This window comes from Bombus terrestris, chromosome 2 (genome assembly GCF_910591885.1).
Source record: "Bombus terrestris chromosome 2, iyBomTerr1.2, whole genome shotgun sequence".
In the NCBI taxonomy this organism is placed as follows: domain Eukaryota; kingdom Metazoa; phylum Arthropoda; class Insecta; order Hymenoptera; family Apidae; genus Bombus; species Bombus terrestris.
This window is the reverse complement of record NC_063270.1, coordinates 15220015-15237005: the sequence shown is the minus strand read 5'-3', so window position 1 is coordinate 15237005 and position 16991 is coordinate 15220015. Positions and strand designations below refer to the sequence as shown.

The 16991-nt window shown below is 39.2% G+C and overlaps 1 protein-coding gene across 5 annotated transcripts in view; it reads right to left on the bottom strand.

Moving 5' to 3' along the window:
- The window catches only part of LOC100643312 (tyrosine-protein phosphatase 99A), a 427034-nt gene that overhangs the window by 87660 nt on the left and 322383 nt on the right, over positions 1 to 16991 (bottom strand). The gene's annotated exons all lie outside the window — the stretch shown is intronic.

Here is a 16991-nt window from a genome sequence, read left to right as displayed (position 1 = left end):
CGCCCATTGTAAATGCAGCTACGATAAACGTTTCCCCGTTTCTCTCTATCTATTCTCGCGCAGATTTTAATTCGTGCACGTCGCTTCGTTTAAATTTTATCGAGTAATTTCGAATTGTCCCTGATTGATCTACACTATGGAATAGGTTTAATTTGATAAAAAGAACGAACTGCATACGATGGATCACTGATTACAATACTATTATGGACTAATACGAGTTTCAGGCGTGTGAAGATAATCTGATTGAAAGGTAACCTGGATTTCTACGTTTATGGTTGTTGTGTTCTCTCTCAAGCTCATCTATAAAAGATTCATTAAGAAATACTACTAGATATAATGCAAATTGTAATGTAACATTTATTAAATTGTAATGTAACATTTAAATAATACGCAAAATCATGATAGGTTACATCAATGAATTTTCATAAGTTATATTCAATGAACTGATAAAAATACTGCCCACCTTGGAGGACAATAGACGAAGACTCAAGAGGATTAAATCGTATGGTTGAAGGAAAGGTTCATAAAATATAAAACACTAAAATTCATTAAAATATAGAAAGTGTTGACTATTGAATGTTTCACTTGGATTCCTTATGTACCGTCAGAACTATCGATTGATTCCAAAGAGGCTACTATAGCTACAATAGTGGTGGAGTAGTACTCCATTTATTACAACAAAAGTTTAGTTACTGCCTAATTAAATGAACTGCCTGTTAAATGAACTTCTGCCTATTAATTCCAACTATTCGAACGTAAACTCCTGTTACATAAACATAACATCGCAGATATTGAGGAAAATCAGTGAACTCCTGTAATATATACTCCAGTTAGGTAAAAAGAAACATAGGCTTGCTTTTACATCTCCCTCAAAATGATATCAGATATTCTACCCTCACCTCCAATAATTTCAACAGGCTAATGCACCGATAATAATTAATCAACCAGTCGGAGATAAACGACCAAGTTTATATCCAAAGCCTTTGACGCCCTTCTGTTTTTATCCGATCGACGAACAATTAGGTCGATTCAGAAGGTCCGAAAAAGTGCGCGTTAATTTCGCGGACAGATTAAACGCAGTCTTGCATCGAGGCGGTTGCCTCGAATATTCATTCCCTCGTTAATAATTCACGTCACTCGATAACCAGAAGAGGGACCAATAGCTGATATTTCTTTGGTGACACGCGTCATGAAGGCGAACGCGAAACGACCATCTCCAAGAGGAGCGAAAATAAATCCTATTGTTGCGGCTTAACGAACTCGAACTCGATCTCCCGTTCGGGAACGGGAAAAATAATCGCCAGCCGACAGGGCCGAGTCATCTAGTTCGAAAAACGATGCGGGCTCGTTTGCGCAGTCTTATCGAGCGGACATGGAAACGCGAACGGGGCGTGATCGAATCCCTCTTGGACTTATTGGCTGGCCCTTCGGCCCTGTCAGCTTCTCGAACACCCGCTTTTGTTCGCGTGATCGGAACATCGGGCTGGTTAATGGGATGGATTCGAACGGATCGTTTAAAACTACTTACTTCTGATATTTATCGTTTTGTCTTTTTCTTTCGTTGTTTTTTCGCGGGTGACTTAGAAACATTTAGATTGTGAAAAGGTTATTTGAGTGTACATTCCTGTTTAAGTACTAGGACATCAATGAAGAATTAAATATGCTCGAAGAATTATTAGGAAACTATCAACATTTATAAAAATTATTCAAACCATAGATCATAAGAATCTATATATCGAATGTTATAATAACAACTTCATTAGTCTGTTATTTCTTTTGCCATGTCTATATCTGTTTCAATCAGAGAACTATGACTACGCTATATTTATTATATTTATATAATTCTTGTAGATATTTTCCAAAAATTAACGATACGTATATCGAATCATAATTTTACACGCGTACGAAATTCTAATCGGCCAATCGTTTTTCTTGACGATCTGACAATTGTTTGGTTTCGTGTGAGACCAGTAAATGAATACTTGTGAATATTCATGAACTGTAACGTTTTTTCCTTTTTTAAAATATTTCTATTCAACAGAATAAATTTTTTACAAAGGTATACATAACACAATTACTACTGTAAAACTGTAAAGAAATATCAAGAACAGTTTACACAATATAGAGTTTTAATCTACCGTCTCCGTAATGAGCTCTAGTAGAACAAGTTTATAATAGCAATAATATAAAACTATCACATTTATTTACGTATATTTGTTTATCCATGAACCATAATGCGCTATCAGTCGAACCCTGTTTGTTTCTAAATGAACAAATAAATTCTCAAGTAACTTTCGCGTTTCGTTACTTTAGACTGGAGCATATGTACACACAGGAATATTTCTTTAACACAGAAGGTATACATTGTTTCATACCGTCAATATTTAAGCAAGGGAATGTAATCCTCGAGACAAAGGGAAAATTATTTGTAAACTCGAGATATTACTATCAACATGAACGTTCCCCTTACAAATGGTTCAAAGTTTTAATGAAACGATCTCTCAAACATTTTATAATCCTCAAACATTAAACGAAGGTAAAGTCGAAGAAATGAAAGATTACCAAAGACTGAAGATCACTTCAGGCCAAGATTAATCCAAACTGTAGCGATTTTAATTGGCAGAGGGTACGGTAAATTTCGCAAACAAGAACTGTTATAATAAATCCTCAAGGTGTGTGTCTCCTTTGCACGGGATGGCGTTACAAACAATTTTTCTCAATTAGAATCGACCACGTTACCGGAACTACAGGCGAAATGCGTCTTTTGCTCTCGGTAACGAGGATCCGCGGACGCTTGATACCGGAAGTTATGTAGGTTAGGTTGCATACCGACGTAACTGCACACAGAGGGACGCCGCGGTGCGTCCTTTGCTATACGCGGAATATAAATTCCACCGAGGCCGTTTACCAAAATTTATGAGTGTCATTTTAAGAACTGTTTTGCCTTGCTCAACCATATGGCTCCACGTAAATATCTCTCACTACGCTTTATCGTTAAAGCTCGCCATCTAACCATTAACCTGCTCTTTCTTCCTCACTTTTTTCTTTCGATCTGGTATTTGTATTTATCAATATTTAGTCGATCTTGTCAAGATACAGTGAGATATGCAGAAGTTTCTGGTCAGACAGATTTTTCACTTTATATTTCAGAAACGATATCTAAAACAACTTTAATAGAGTACGGGTTACCTTTCATGTAGTTCGTTAAAGTTGTTTATCTTCTTACTTCTTATCTCTATAATTGCAATTTTACTTATAATTCAAATTACAATAGAAATATATTATATCACGTTATCATTTACAGTTCTACTATAGAGTTATCCGAATGATATTCATGTTCTTAATACTTTCTTTAAAAGGAATTAAAGCATACGATATTTTCTCATCTTAGGTCTATCCAATAGGTTTACGAATTATTCTATGCGATATTCAAGACTGAATTTTAAGATGCTGAAACTTAGCTGATTCGAATAACTGCACCTTACCCTATCGGTTATAAAGATATGACGAATAATGGAAGAAATAGTTTAACAAATAAACACTGTTATATAAAGCGAAAAATCTATCTGGTCGGAAACTTCTGCACGTAGCTGTGATTAGTATCACGGGGTTAACCGTAAAACGAATTAAAGCGTCGATGGAGTTATGATTTTGCAGCTTTAAGGAGTTAACGAAGCAACCAAACATTATCCGCGTAAATACACCGGAACAAGTTTATTTGCCGAGAAGCGCTTCATTCAATATTGGATGTTATATGTATCAATTCCGTGCCTCCGCTCCGTGTCGGTATTATTTTTGTCTGTGTATCGTATCCCTTAAACGTTAGTTTTCCTCCTTTCGAGTACGCGATGGACTTTTCCTCAAGCAAATAGCTGATCGGATAAAGTAACGTGCTCCCAGGCTGTTCGATCGAGCCTTATTGAAACTGTTACCGTACCATCTGAGTCTGTATTACGTTTCATGGTTCCCCATGACGTACTTTCTCGATATTGTTTACACATTTCCCGCTACACCCTCCAATTCACTTGTTTTATTTAATGTTTGCAAAACATTTATTCAATTGCCGATATGTAATGAAGCGATATAAATATGTAGATATAAGCTGCATAATTGCGACACACTTGTTGACACATTTCTCGTTGCTCATGTAAAGATACGTCTTTTTCGTGTTATTATTTAACCGATGATTATTTCTATTCCTTAACGTTTTTATTAAATATTTGCATAATATTTTGAGAATATTTCTAGCCGTTATTTGAAGATTAAAGCATTTTCTCAGTTATAGCAATCTTTTTCTAATAATCTTTTTAATTTTAAATCGAAATACAATATAAGTCTTAATTCAAAGACCGAGGGCCTAATATACCACGAAATTCAAAATTCGCTTCTCGATGTATTTTCTGAGTGTAGCTATATCCCAAGCTTCGCGATATATTTATTTAAAAGGTGCGCGATACAGATTACGTATTCAGGAGGAAACGCGAATTTAAAGGTGCATGTGAAGGATTTAAAGCGCTTCCAGGTTTAAAAAGCAGATTTAGAAGGAGGAATACGATGGGGGAGGATAGGAGAAATTTCGCGAGGAACATCGGTTCTGCGTTTCGAATTGATTTCTTCTCGTAGAAAAGAAAAACTGAAGAAGCATCGTTTTTTCTTGGGATAAACTTTAAAGGATAAACTGTCTTCTAAGGTATCATCCACGCGATACCGCGTGCGACGGTTGCTATCGGAAATACAAACAGTTGTTTCCGATAGAACGATCGGTTAACACGAGCCATCCACACAGAACGGAAAGTTTAAAAAGATTTCGCAGCATTAGCCGCAAGTACCTCTCTAGTTGCGGAGTAGATTGAGAACTCTGACATCCCCTTCTAACACCCTCCCTTCCTTTTAACGCTGGAATTGGGATTCGATATTGACAAGTTTCTATAACATCGAGCTGATAGAATGGTTGACTGTCAGTTTCGAATATCGCCAAAAGAGAATTCTCTGTACGACGTCTCGAATATCACGCTTCATGAATACCATGTTTCACAATCGCAAAAGGTCATTTGTTTGTTGTTTGACTTTATAACTCCGCCATATATCGGTCGTATTGAGTATCGTTCGATAGTTTCGCAACCCAGCAGTTAGAAGTATTAGATAACAATAAAGTAACAGCATATTTTTACGATTTAATATCTTACTGTCGCGTATATTATATAATTCGTAAAAGTTCTCTTCTTGTAAACCTTATAAAAAAGAAAGATCATTCTTATTTAACTAAAATATATATGATCCAACTTCCGTTTAATTTAACATACGAAGTGATAGCGAAATAAATCTTAGTGGTTTTCCAATGAAATGTTCTAACATTCTATTATAACTATAGGATCAAGATTGCTTTTTAAATTGCATATTGATCTAAAGTTGATTTAAAGAAATGTCATTTTTGTAGGATGTACAGACGCTTTCATGTGACTTTATCGTTATAATAGAAGAATAATGCATCATAAAAATTCTTTAATTTTAAGACATTTACGAAAATGAGCTCTAAGAATGAAGTACTTTATAAGAAAATAAATATATCTATTATTTATATATGAATCAATAACGCGTTAAACTAAAATATGCAATGTTGCAAGTGCATAATATCAGGTGTGATAGAATTAAATCTCTAGGTATTTACTTTGGCTGTCATTAAATCGACAGAAGAATACATTTTTAAACGTTCCCCTTCATAGGCGATTTCATTTGTCTGGGATACATCTGTTCAAGGCATAATAAATGCGTTTCGAGCAAACAAGACAAACTGTATAGGAGGAACGATAACGCCCCTCTGTACGACGATATTTCCGATTGATAAATACGCACAGAGTCACGATCCCGCTGCCTTTATGTCACCCTTCTGTGAACCTGACCAGACGCCCGTCGGTATTTCCCTTCTGTCTGGATATACGTTGACGTTTTCCCCTTGGGTGGCCCCAGGACTATCGTTAGAACGAACGGGAAAACGGGATTACGCAGGCCGGCGTGCAAAGTGAAAAATCGCAAACCGTCCCGAGGAAATTGGCCCGTGGTTCATTCTTGGCCGATAGTTCCACCAGGATATCGATTCGATTCGCCAGGATTTGCGTGGATCTTCTGTGGTTGGAGAAGCTGGAACCCAGGTGTAGAGCGACGACCAGTAATAGAAGGTACTTTTCGGCAAGCCTGTTCACAGAAATACTTTGCAAAGGTGAAAGGGTTTCCTTCCTTTCTATCCTCCCTTTCATCCTTTCTTCCTTCGTCTATCCAGCCATCTTCAGATCCTTCTTTCTTCTCCCGAAATTTCTATTTTGTTCGACCCTTGCAAGCGCGTTCACAGAAATACTTAAATATTTCGCAAAGGTAAAAAGATTTCCTTCGTTTCTTTCTTCTCTTCCTTTTATCCAGCCTCGTCTATCCTGCTTCGTCTATCCATCCATCCTTAGATTCTTCTTTTCCTTTCCAATCTTTCCTATTCTCTTCCATCCTTTTATTTCACGGAAAAATCCACGCGTAAACGCGAGTCGATCCGGAAAAGTGTCGGCCACCGATGGGAATGCAATTTTCTAGGGGCGCATCGCACGGTAAATTGCACGTATAACTGCATCACGATCGAGCCCATCGTACTGTGATATTTCGTTAATGTAGTGGGAACAGCGCACTCGGTCGACTTTCGGCTGAATCGAAATTACGCGTACGTATTATGCCCTAGCTGTGTTACTTTTCTCCTTATAATTTGTTTCACGCTCATCGATTGCCACCTCGTTAACGTAACGGCGAGCACGCGCGTCGGCCTCCGTTGCCTGCAATATTGGCCTGTTTACGCGTTGACGGAACATAATACGCCAAACCCGTGTAAATTTCAAATTACATATTTGCCCGTTTCGCTACCCGATGCCCCAGGCGACCGCAAATTTATCGCGAACGGCTAGCCGAGATTTACACAATCGGCGTGTTTTACATTGGAAAATTAATAATCTGAGTGCTGGTCGACCGAAAAATTCCTGCACCTCGGTTACGTTCATTAAAAACAAATAATTGACGATATTTCGCTTGGGAAGACCAATCAAAAACCAAAAATCCAATTAAAAACTAACGAGGAAATATTGGATCCGGTTGATTTTTATCCGTTTGAAGGTGGAAAAAAAATCATAGTGAACTAACTTCGTATTTTTGTTTGAAATCCCTGAAAAGGAGTGTTGAATAGGGTCACCGGCAATGATCCCGGGCTTTAGTTAGAGGCAGACTTCTCTGTTTAAATTTTTGTGGCAAGCGGATCACGTGTGCCGCGGAAACACGAACTCCTCTCTCGGTAGCTTTTCCCAACTGGTCAGCCAGCCTCTGACCACCAGTCGAGTTCCACGAACGCGAGTCGCGCAACCGAGTAAAACGTAAAACAGAAAAGACAGGCTGACTCGGTTGCTGACTTGGTTGGTGCTTATCCAGTTCCACTGGTCCGGGACACTGTATACGTTCCATCAGAAACATCAGTGTAAAATTAGCACCCTCTCCAGTACCTTTGTGCAAAAGCCTTCTTCTCGCGCAGCTGGTCATGCAATTTTAATGTCGTACTCGCTGCGGGGATGTTGTTCTTTCGTCGGTTTTTGATAATCTTTATTCGTCGACTGATTCTGCGCAAGGAAATGAATAGAGGAAAGGGTGGATGCAGGTTTGTCAGATTGAAGAAGGATTGATTTACCAGTTAAATTCATTTTCGACTTGGCTCCTGGCAAGATTGATTTACGATTTCAAGTATTTCCTTTCATGATCCTGACAGTGAATGAAACATGCGCGTCCCTAGAGGACGTAAGATGCAATCTTGGGATTCTTGTTTGCGAAATAGGGCGGAGTTTTCGAAATCGAATCATATTTCGTCGCGTGTGTTCAAGCACTTTTCGATCGATGAACATCTTTATTCGGAACAGTGTAGTATGGCGCTAGCTAGAAATGTTCGCGAAACATGCAATATATGCGTAATGCTGGGAAAGTATCCGCTCTGGGCGAAGAGAGGTATAAAGGACGTAATATTGATGCAGTGATAGCGCGAGGTGACAGAACGCTGGAAAAATTGGTCCGTGGCCGCGTGTAAAGGGCGCAAGACTCTTCGAGAATTGAGCACACTGCGCTGCTATACACGAACTTTGACGTGCACATGAACTTTTGCGAGGATGATGGATATCGACGTAGAGAAGATTGTTGACAAGATTCTACTTTTAACAATTCAAAAGGCAATGGAATATTTCTACTAGATTTTTCGATCTCGCGAACGTATATATTTCATGCTCCTTCGTCCTGCTTCTTACTTTCATCCTCCAAGTAGCGCAATTCCTACAATTGTCATAACGTAGGTCTCCATTAACGGAGAATTCTCTAATTGACGCCGTCCCTATATCTAGCGAGTAAACCAATAAATACATACTTTTCTTTTCTCTTTATACTTTGATTGTTCACCTTTCTTTCCGTTTCTTCATTATATTATTATATATATATATATATATTTCATCTACTATACAGAGAAATTACTATGCAAAAGTCTAGAAGCATCTACCAACATTTCTATCAATTTTTATTTCATTCACTCGTTTTCGCTTTTACAGCTAATGACCATATCCTGGTATCTGGTGTCGGATATGTTCTGCTTCGTATTGCTTGATTTGGTAAAATGTTTCGGTATCGAGTTATTTCAGAAGCGAATATTTCTCCTGTTAATAAATAAATAAATATATATCTATATCTTCTTATACATGAAAGAATTGTTATCTGTTATCCTTCTTTTCTCCTAACATTTAAAATCTTTTGTATAACACAGAATTTTCACAAGTGTTCGAACACTTCGATGAAATGGCCGAAAGGAAGAGAAGCTCTTTAAAACTATGTTTTCACACGTTCATTTTCCAACCTTATTGTCAAGCACGATCCTATATACGCGTAATATTTGTTCACCTGTCCGTAAATCTGTTTGTCGCTGCAAGGATGACGCGTTCCGGCACAGTGTCTGCACGTATATGATTTTGTCGCTCTATTATTATAACGTCGACGTCACTCGATCGTGTACGCGTTCACGCGCATCGTCTTGGCATTCGTGTTTCGCTTGAGCCGAATTTGCGCTTTTTCACTTTATAAAATTACTGCGGATGATCCGTTGCAAAACACCGCTTTCATCCTCGATCTATCCGCCGTGGTGCTCCAAAGTGAACAATGAACAGAGTAAAGCCGAGCTCTGAATAAACGAAATGGATGATACATTTGTATTAAAACGGTTCTGACAAGTCATAAACGCATGCTGATTGCGTATTTCGACATATTCGACCGAAAATGGAGATGAATACGGATAATTAGAATTTTGATCTTTCACAAATTAGCAAATGTAATTATTGTTGATATTTGCTCGTACAAAGCGTATCCCTACGGGTAAACAGAACTATACAAATTAATTTGGGATATTACTGTTAATAAGAAATATCTAACACGCATATCATTACTACCAGTGTGCTGCAAATGACTTTCAGTGTAATAAAACTAATGATTTATCCGAAGTATTTATCCAGTGAATTGGTGTTGACACTGCGGCTTTCATCCTTCACTTTCATTGTAGATGAATCATTCGCAGCGATCCTCCACAGTGAAACAGTGTAAATTCGGCTTTATACGTAGAGTGATTCATTTTCGGTATCTCGGTCCATCTTCCATCCGATCTGAATTCGAAATTTTTTGGATGTGACCGTTCTTCAAGGCAGTCGGATCTCGCGTGAAGTCGAATGGAATTTATCGAATATAAAACAGTGCATTAGACGCGGAGGAATCTGGAGTTAGCCAGTGATGGGTACCTCACTACCTGATCCTGGCGCCAGGAAACTCTAGATGGGATTGGATCCGACTAATTTTGGTATCAATCTATCGATGTACGGTAATTCAATCTGTGTATCATATGTACAGTGTGGATGTCTGTGCAAAGGAAAATGGATAGTGACAGAACATACGTGATATATAGATATGTATAAAATATTAAGCTGAACCATTCCGTTTCGCCATGTTGTCTGTGCTAATGAAGAAATAACGATAGATAACTATAAACAATAAATGGAGAAGAATGGTCTGACCGAACTTCTTACTGCTAAAACTGTTGAACACTGAAAGAATTAAAAACAATAATAACTAAGCAATAAATGGCAAAGAGTATACAAGAGATACGAAAAGAGAATTAAATGACAACCACAGAGATAAATACCAAGGCGAAGAACAAACGCAAGCACGATCAAGCACTTTCTTAAATTATAACTTCTCTAATTTTCTTTCCTCTCTCTGCTGTATGAATTCAAGTATGACGATAAAACGAGAAGTAAAAAAAAAAAAAAAATAAAAAATAAAAATAAAGAAAAGAAAACAAAAGCAATAAATGTAGGAAGAGGGAAACAACGGCGATCGCTTCGAGAATTGTTTGTTTGCACGATGCTCAGATGTTTCTCGTACAAATAGTTTAGACAGAATTACCGATAGGATACCGAAATCCCCCGTAAAAATACACGTTAGCGGAGGTTTAGCAGGGACAACAGGATGGAATAAGACACGGGAATAGTCGACGGGACGGTCGAGGGGCACGCCTTTGCAAAAAGAGAAATCACGGACAGGGGAGCGCGTTAGCTGCCGCAAATATTTTACTTGCGTCTCGGATGCTTTAAGTACGGTAGCTGAAGTACAAAGACAAATGTTGCCGCGAATAACCCATTTGTTTAGTGCGACGTAATACTTGCGGTCGCGGGCGAAAAAGCTTGGACGAAATAATGGCGCAGCACGACAACGACGACGAACTTTTCAGAAAGGGTAACAACCCTCTTTGTAGGTTGTAAGAACCGCAAGAAGCGAATCGGTTCTGGAACGACGCAACCTTGCACCAAGGCATCGAAGCACGTTCGTGAGTAGTAAAGTCTTTGTGTGAGATGATTGAGTATAGAAGCTTTGATAGAACGTGTTTGAATCGCGCAAGTAATTGACTTTACAAAATTCCATACCCATGAAGAAGTGGTAAACTGAAACCATCTCGAATAATACACTGGAGTGTCTTCCGTAAATCTGTATTTCGGGCGATCTATTAATCTTCACATTACTACACAGTGTTTCGATGTATGCGAAGATTAAAAAGGTTACGAGAAAAGTATTGCAAAGATTAATATTTATTAATATTCCAATAACACTCTGTAGGTGTTTATTTAACATCGTCTTGGAGAAAAGCCCTTTGACTCTTTGAAGAAGGAATCGTTGGTTTCAACAGGTCGTGAAACTGGTCAAAGGGTGCTAAACAAGAATGACTGAAATCAGAAAAACGCTTCAAACACGTTTGGATCGCAAGATCACCACGGCCGTCGAGACATCAATTACCTACGAAAAAACGGCAACGATAAGAGCATTATAAAAAGTAGTCACGTTTCGCTGCAGAACATAGTTCGCTACGATTAAACATTCAACGTCGTTCAAACGTTCTTTATGGATGAGCCACGTTCTGGCGCCGCCTATAACCAACGAAGAAAGCGCTATTTATTTCCGGATCCGCTGAGCAAACAATGCCGCCCATCCGTTTCGTGAGACTCCCGTAAATGAAGCTTATGTTAAACCTCGCGGATCGCCGTCGCGTCGTGCCGATAAAAACCACAAACGAATAGCGAAATTTTCCTCGATCAAGTTGCCCTTTCTGTCCCATTTTCGGCGAAATCTATCTGTATACGTCTACTAATGCAATCTCGTGTTTTTACGGGTGCCTTCTTTCGCAGTGTAACGCAGTGATATATGCTATTAACCTTTTTTCCTTCGACCAGCACGATGGAATTTGTCGGTTTTTACTTCGAGCTGCTCGAATTTCGGATGACGTTGTTAGTACTGACAAACGATAACTGGATTAATGTGATATAAATGGAGTGCGGATAGGGGCGTTAGTATAAGAAAATTAATCAAGTAGAGATTCTACGAGAATTCGGAAGTGATGACCATTTGGAGATTGATAATAAAGTACATAAGAAAATATATAATTAAATATAAATATAGAAAAATAAATAAATAAGTATATAAGAAAATTTCCAAGCTCTTGTATGTGGTTAATATAATGAAATTATTAATACTGTCCTAGATTAATATATAAAATGTTTGATAAAGTTGTGCCATTTTTCTGAATTCTCTCAATTTTTAATACTAGAATTCTTTTTTTCACGTTACATATTCCTGAGAGAGGACCGGGAACACATTTCTCGGATGGTTTTGTAACGAAAGCATAACGAATGTTTGAGACTAGTTTCGCTGAGAATATATTTACCGTTTGGTTAATTAATAACCTACAGTCTACTAACCTATGGTCTCTAATTATCTAATAATTTCTTATTTTCGAAACAATCTAAACATAACGTCTTCAAACGAATATACGATTAAAAGAGCTGTTTACCGAGCTTTCATCGTATCTCTATTATTTTGTTGCTTAATATATTCAAAAATTATTTTATAAGATATTTTCCTCCGCGTACGCTTTCACAACCAAGTCGAAACACCAGAAAACAATTGAGGTAATTTAAACAAAAACGGTATATCGTCGCACGGATGCATATTTCGTTGAATAGAAGGTAATAAAACAATCACGAGATTGCCGGGGAAACATTCTCGGTTGCTCGTTTTTCCGTGTACACGTGGATCATAGGCAGTTGGCTCGTTAATTGAAACGCGATTCAGTTGGGACAAAACGCATAGTTCACAAAGGATTCGCGGTATAGAAACGAACCGAGGAAAGGGTTTAATTAGAGTTTAACCAAGAACGAGCGGGACAGGGACGCGTGCACGGGAGCAACGAGTGGATTTTAATCGTGGCACGGTAATTGTTGATATTACCGCAAAACGTTTACCATCGATGTTACTCTTTGATTCAAAATCTCTCTTCCTCGCTCTTCACTGATCCTCTCTGCTTTCCTGTTGCTTTCTCCTGTTCTATCTTTGTCCAATTGTCGGTTATCGTTGTCGTTTTCGAGGGCTATCGTTCACAATCCGTCGGAACGTTTGGCACTCAATTTTCCATGCTTTTAAATACCGCGTGTTAACAAACCCCGAAATCGATACTAGGCCGGACCATCGCGAACCCACGATACTAAACCACTCTTCGCGATGGTTATCCCTCCCGCCATTCGGTTTGTATACCCTTTACCGTCAGACCACAGCCAGTGATATTCGATGAAACTAAACATTCGCTGTTCCGACAAATCTAAAAGACGAAGAATCGTGACTTGGAAATTTATTCGTTCGTATATTCGGCCGTTTCATCTTTTCTGGTTAACAGGCATGGCAAGTAAACGTTGTAATGGGTATCTGGCGCGCTCTTATAATCGTTAGCATCGTAATTAGTATATAACCGGGAGCTGTTGATTTTCCGTAGCACGCTACAATATTCATAAATTCCTTGGTGAAGAATTATTATCGCGTTGCTCCATGGTCTCCTGTTAGTCGCGAGAACCGTTACAACTTAGTCAAAGTATTTATTATTAAACAAAACGGCTACAAGTTTCGTGTAAATCATATTTTTTTATCGCTACAATTTCTTCCGCATGAAACTCGCCTGCGGAAGTTTCGAGACAGAGTTCCTTCCCTTTTATCTCGCGTTCCCCGTTTATTATTTCGTTGAAAACTTCGATTCTTACAGTCTTCCGAGTTATTCATTTATGAAACGCACCGCTGAAACACCGCGTAAGAAGGATCGTTCACGGAACGTGTTCTTGTATGATTGTTAAGAAGATTCAACGTTTGAACGATGGCATCTCTCTGTTTTTCTTCCGAGGATCTTCCCTTACTTCGCTGGGCAAACGAAGATTCTCCGAGGACTAGTAGAAATATTTTCTTACGGTTTATTAACGTAGAATTTAATATCGACGTATATTTTCACATGCCCGATCTCATTACGATCGTGATACGTTACGGGATCGTAAACGGTGCATAAAATCAATGGCAAGAGAATCGTCTGTCAGCCAAACGAGAGCGATAGCGAAACGGAGAGCGCAGAAATATGCCAGGAGATAACGGGCTGGGCGAGATTTCCAGCTGGAAATACGAGCGGATACGAATTAGCATCTACAAGCGCGTACAGAGAGTTCCCAAAATTCGGTTGGGCGGAACTGTCTGACGTTTCATTACGACATAAATGTCCGCGTCCATATCTGAGATAGTCCTGCAGCGGGTTTCCTGCCGCTCCCTCTCCCCCTTTCTCCATATCCTCCTCTTCCTCCTTCTTCTCCTTCTCCTTCGTCGCATCCTGTATGCCTCGACAATGTCGTCCGTGGTAGTCGTAATCGTCATCGTTGTCGTCGTTGGCATCCTCTGCAGGGGGGAAACAATTACTCCAAGACAAAAGATAACGCGTAGAGCCGGCATGGAAATTTGCCAAAAGTGTCAAGTTTGGTTCTCGCAGCCACGATGCTCCTCCGTGGCCCATCCAGCCGTCATTCGTACCCCTTAGCGTCTAACACACTCGCGAGACATCGAAGATTCACCGTTCGTAGTAGAAACTTTTCCACCTATACAACAAACTATCCTAACGATCGTTATCGTTGGAATTTATTTGCCGTGGAATTGAATATCATCCGGCCAAATTGGGATACTCGTTTCAATGCGTTCTCCGCTGCTAAACGATTGCGGTGCGTTTAGTGCTTCAGTTGTATGGCTGTGGTTTTCTCGAACAAAACTGAAGATATTATATGCACTTGAAAATTAATTTGCTGCCTTTCTTAGATTTATCATTTCTTCACCGACTTTTCTTCTGAATCAGCCAGAATTTATGGGACCGTAGAAGATTGTTTTCTGGGTCACTTCAAGATGTAAAGTAAACTCTTGTAAAATTTAAGTCGAGTTTTCATTTAGCAACTGCTCAGACTCTTGGTCTCTAAACTTTTTTTGATTGCCTTTGACGTTGCCGACGAGATAAATCAAACATATCCCTCGGGAAATCTCTAATCTTTCGTCTCCTACAAGTTCGGCTTGCGTTGCATCTTCGTCCAAAGAAGAATAAGTAATTTCTGCAACTTCAGCAGTATTTCTCTTCGATTGAAAAGTCAAAAGCATGTTTCCCATTTGACGTATATTCTGTTCTTCGAACTTTTTCCACGAATTTATTAACGAGTAATAAATAAATGGCGAGTAGAACTAGGTCATTGTAAATATAATCGTTTCACAACGAATGTCAATGGTATAATAAGCTTTCGATCAGTGAGAAACACGCGTGTTTATAATTGGAAATTCTGTCGTTGGCAGGCTCGTTCCGATTTCCCTGCCATCGGAAACAATTAAGCAACGATGGGGATCGATGTTTTCGGTCATATTTTCAGCGATGTTCACCGGTCGCCTGCAATAATCGCGGAAATCTTTCTCTCGCTAGAGGAGAGAGCGTACACGTAACGGTGATAACGGCGCAATCAATTTTGGTTTGTATCCGATGTAATATCACGTTCGAGCCAAGTAACTTGACACGGATTTTCCAACATGAAAATGCAACCGAATCGAACGATACAACAACTTCAATCTCAGTTATTGACAATGAGGACGTATGCAATAAAAGAATAAGAGACGTACAAATGTATCTGGCTATTAGGGTACGCGATATGAACGATAGCTATTTCGCTATAATGTAAGTAAACTATTAGCGCTACTTTCTTCGTGCGGAACGTGACAGTTACACAATATCCATTATCGGGGAAAGTTCGTTCCATTAACGATTCATAAACCTTTTACAGCAGTTCCGCCGTTCGGGTTATTAATTCTCGCGCTAGGCCACGTACTTTTAAAACCACATTTACACTATCCTATGAACATGTGCCGCTTGCTGTTATCGAGTATTAGCCTCGGATTAGTAGTACTTGTTGATAGTTTAAGTGAGTCGATTAAACTTCTTTTTTCCCTATTCGATTCCCTGTAATATTTAGTCGTTCCAATGTTTAAAGCTTTTAATCTCGAGTCTTGCAAATCTCATAAAGAGCTGATGTTATTTAAGTGGTATTATGGACGATGGAAATTTGCTATAGCATATACACGATTCATTTTAAGTAAATTAGTGTATAATAACGTTAGCCAAACGTATAGAAGGATTAATGGTTTCATAGAATCTTTTGAAGAATCTTTTAGAATCTTTTAATGGTTTCATAGAACCAATTAAGACGTTAAATTATTCTTGTTTGATAAGAAAACTATGATTTTAGTCTTTACTCCTTGATCCTTGATCGTAATTTCATCCGGTCAGTCAGGTGAATTTCAACTGACTGGCTAACACATTTTCCGAATCATCTTACAAATTTATAGCCAAGCAGGAAACAGTCATCCATTTTCACGAGACACGGTTGTGCCGCGCAAAATCGTGCAGAACATTCACCGAACGAGACAGATTTACGTTAGAAAAACATAAAATAGCTTTCTTTCGTAGCATCGCGTACAAAAGCGTGCCACGCTTCTTCCAGACGAGAACGTCTCGTATCCACGGGAATGGTATTCGAACAGCGGGGGGAGGATCCTCGTGCGCGAGCACACGAAGCCTCAAAAGAAACCGCGTATGGCAGCTGTAAGAGGATGTAGAGAAAAATCGGAAGGGTTGGTAAAATTTATACGAAAGATAATATATATCGAGGCGTTTCGCCAAGGCTTGCAGACAGAAGTGGCTTATTTCTGGTGTCGGGACTCGGCTGGCTAAAGAATGTCCCGCGTTTGATTTATACCCCGCCACGGAAGTTGCGGATACACAAACATCTTCTCTGCCTCGCGTCCGAAACGTTTGCCACGCGTTGTATAACCGCGAGCGCATCGTTTCCCGTTGCTTGGCCACGAACGCGCGAATCCCCTTTTCTGACGGGCCACCTTCGTCGCGATTTATGGGGGAATTTCATTCCTCCGCGTTATCCACATGCCATCACGAGCACGATCCTCTCTTTATGTCGCTTCGAGGGCACTTCGACGATCGTTCGAGAGAAAACGATGGCGAATCG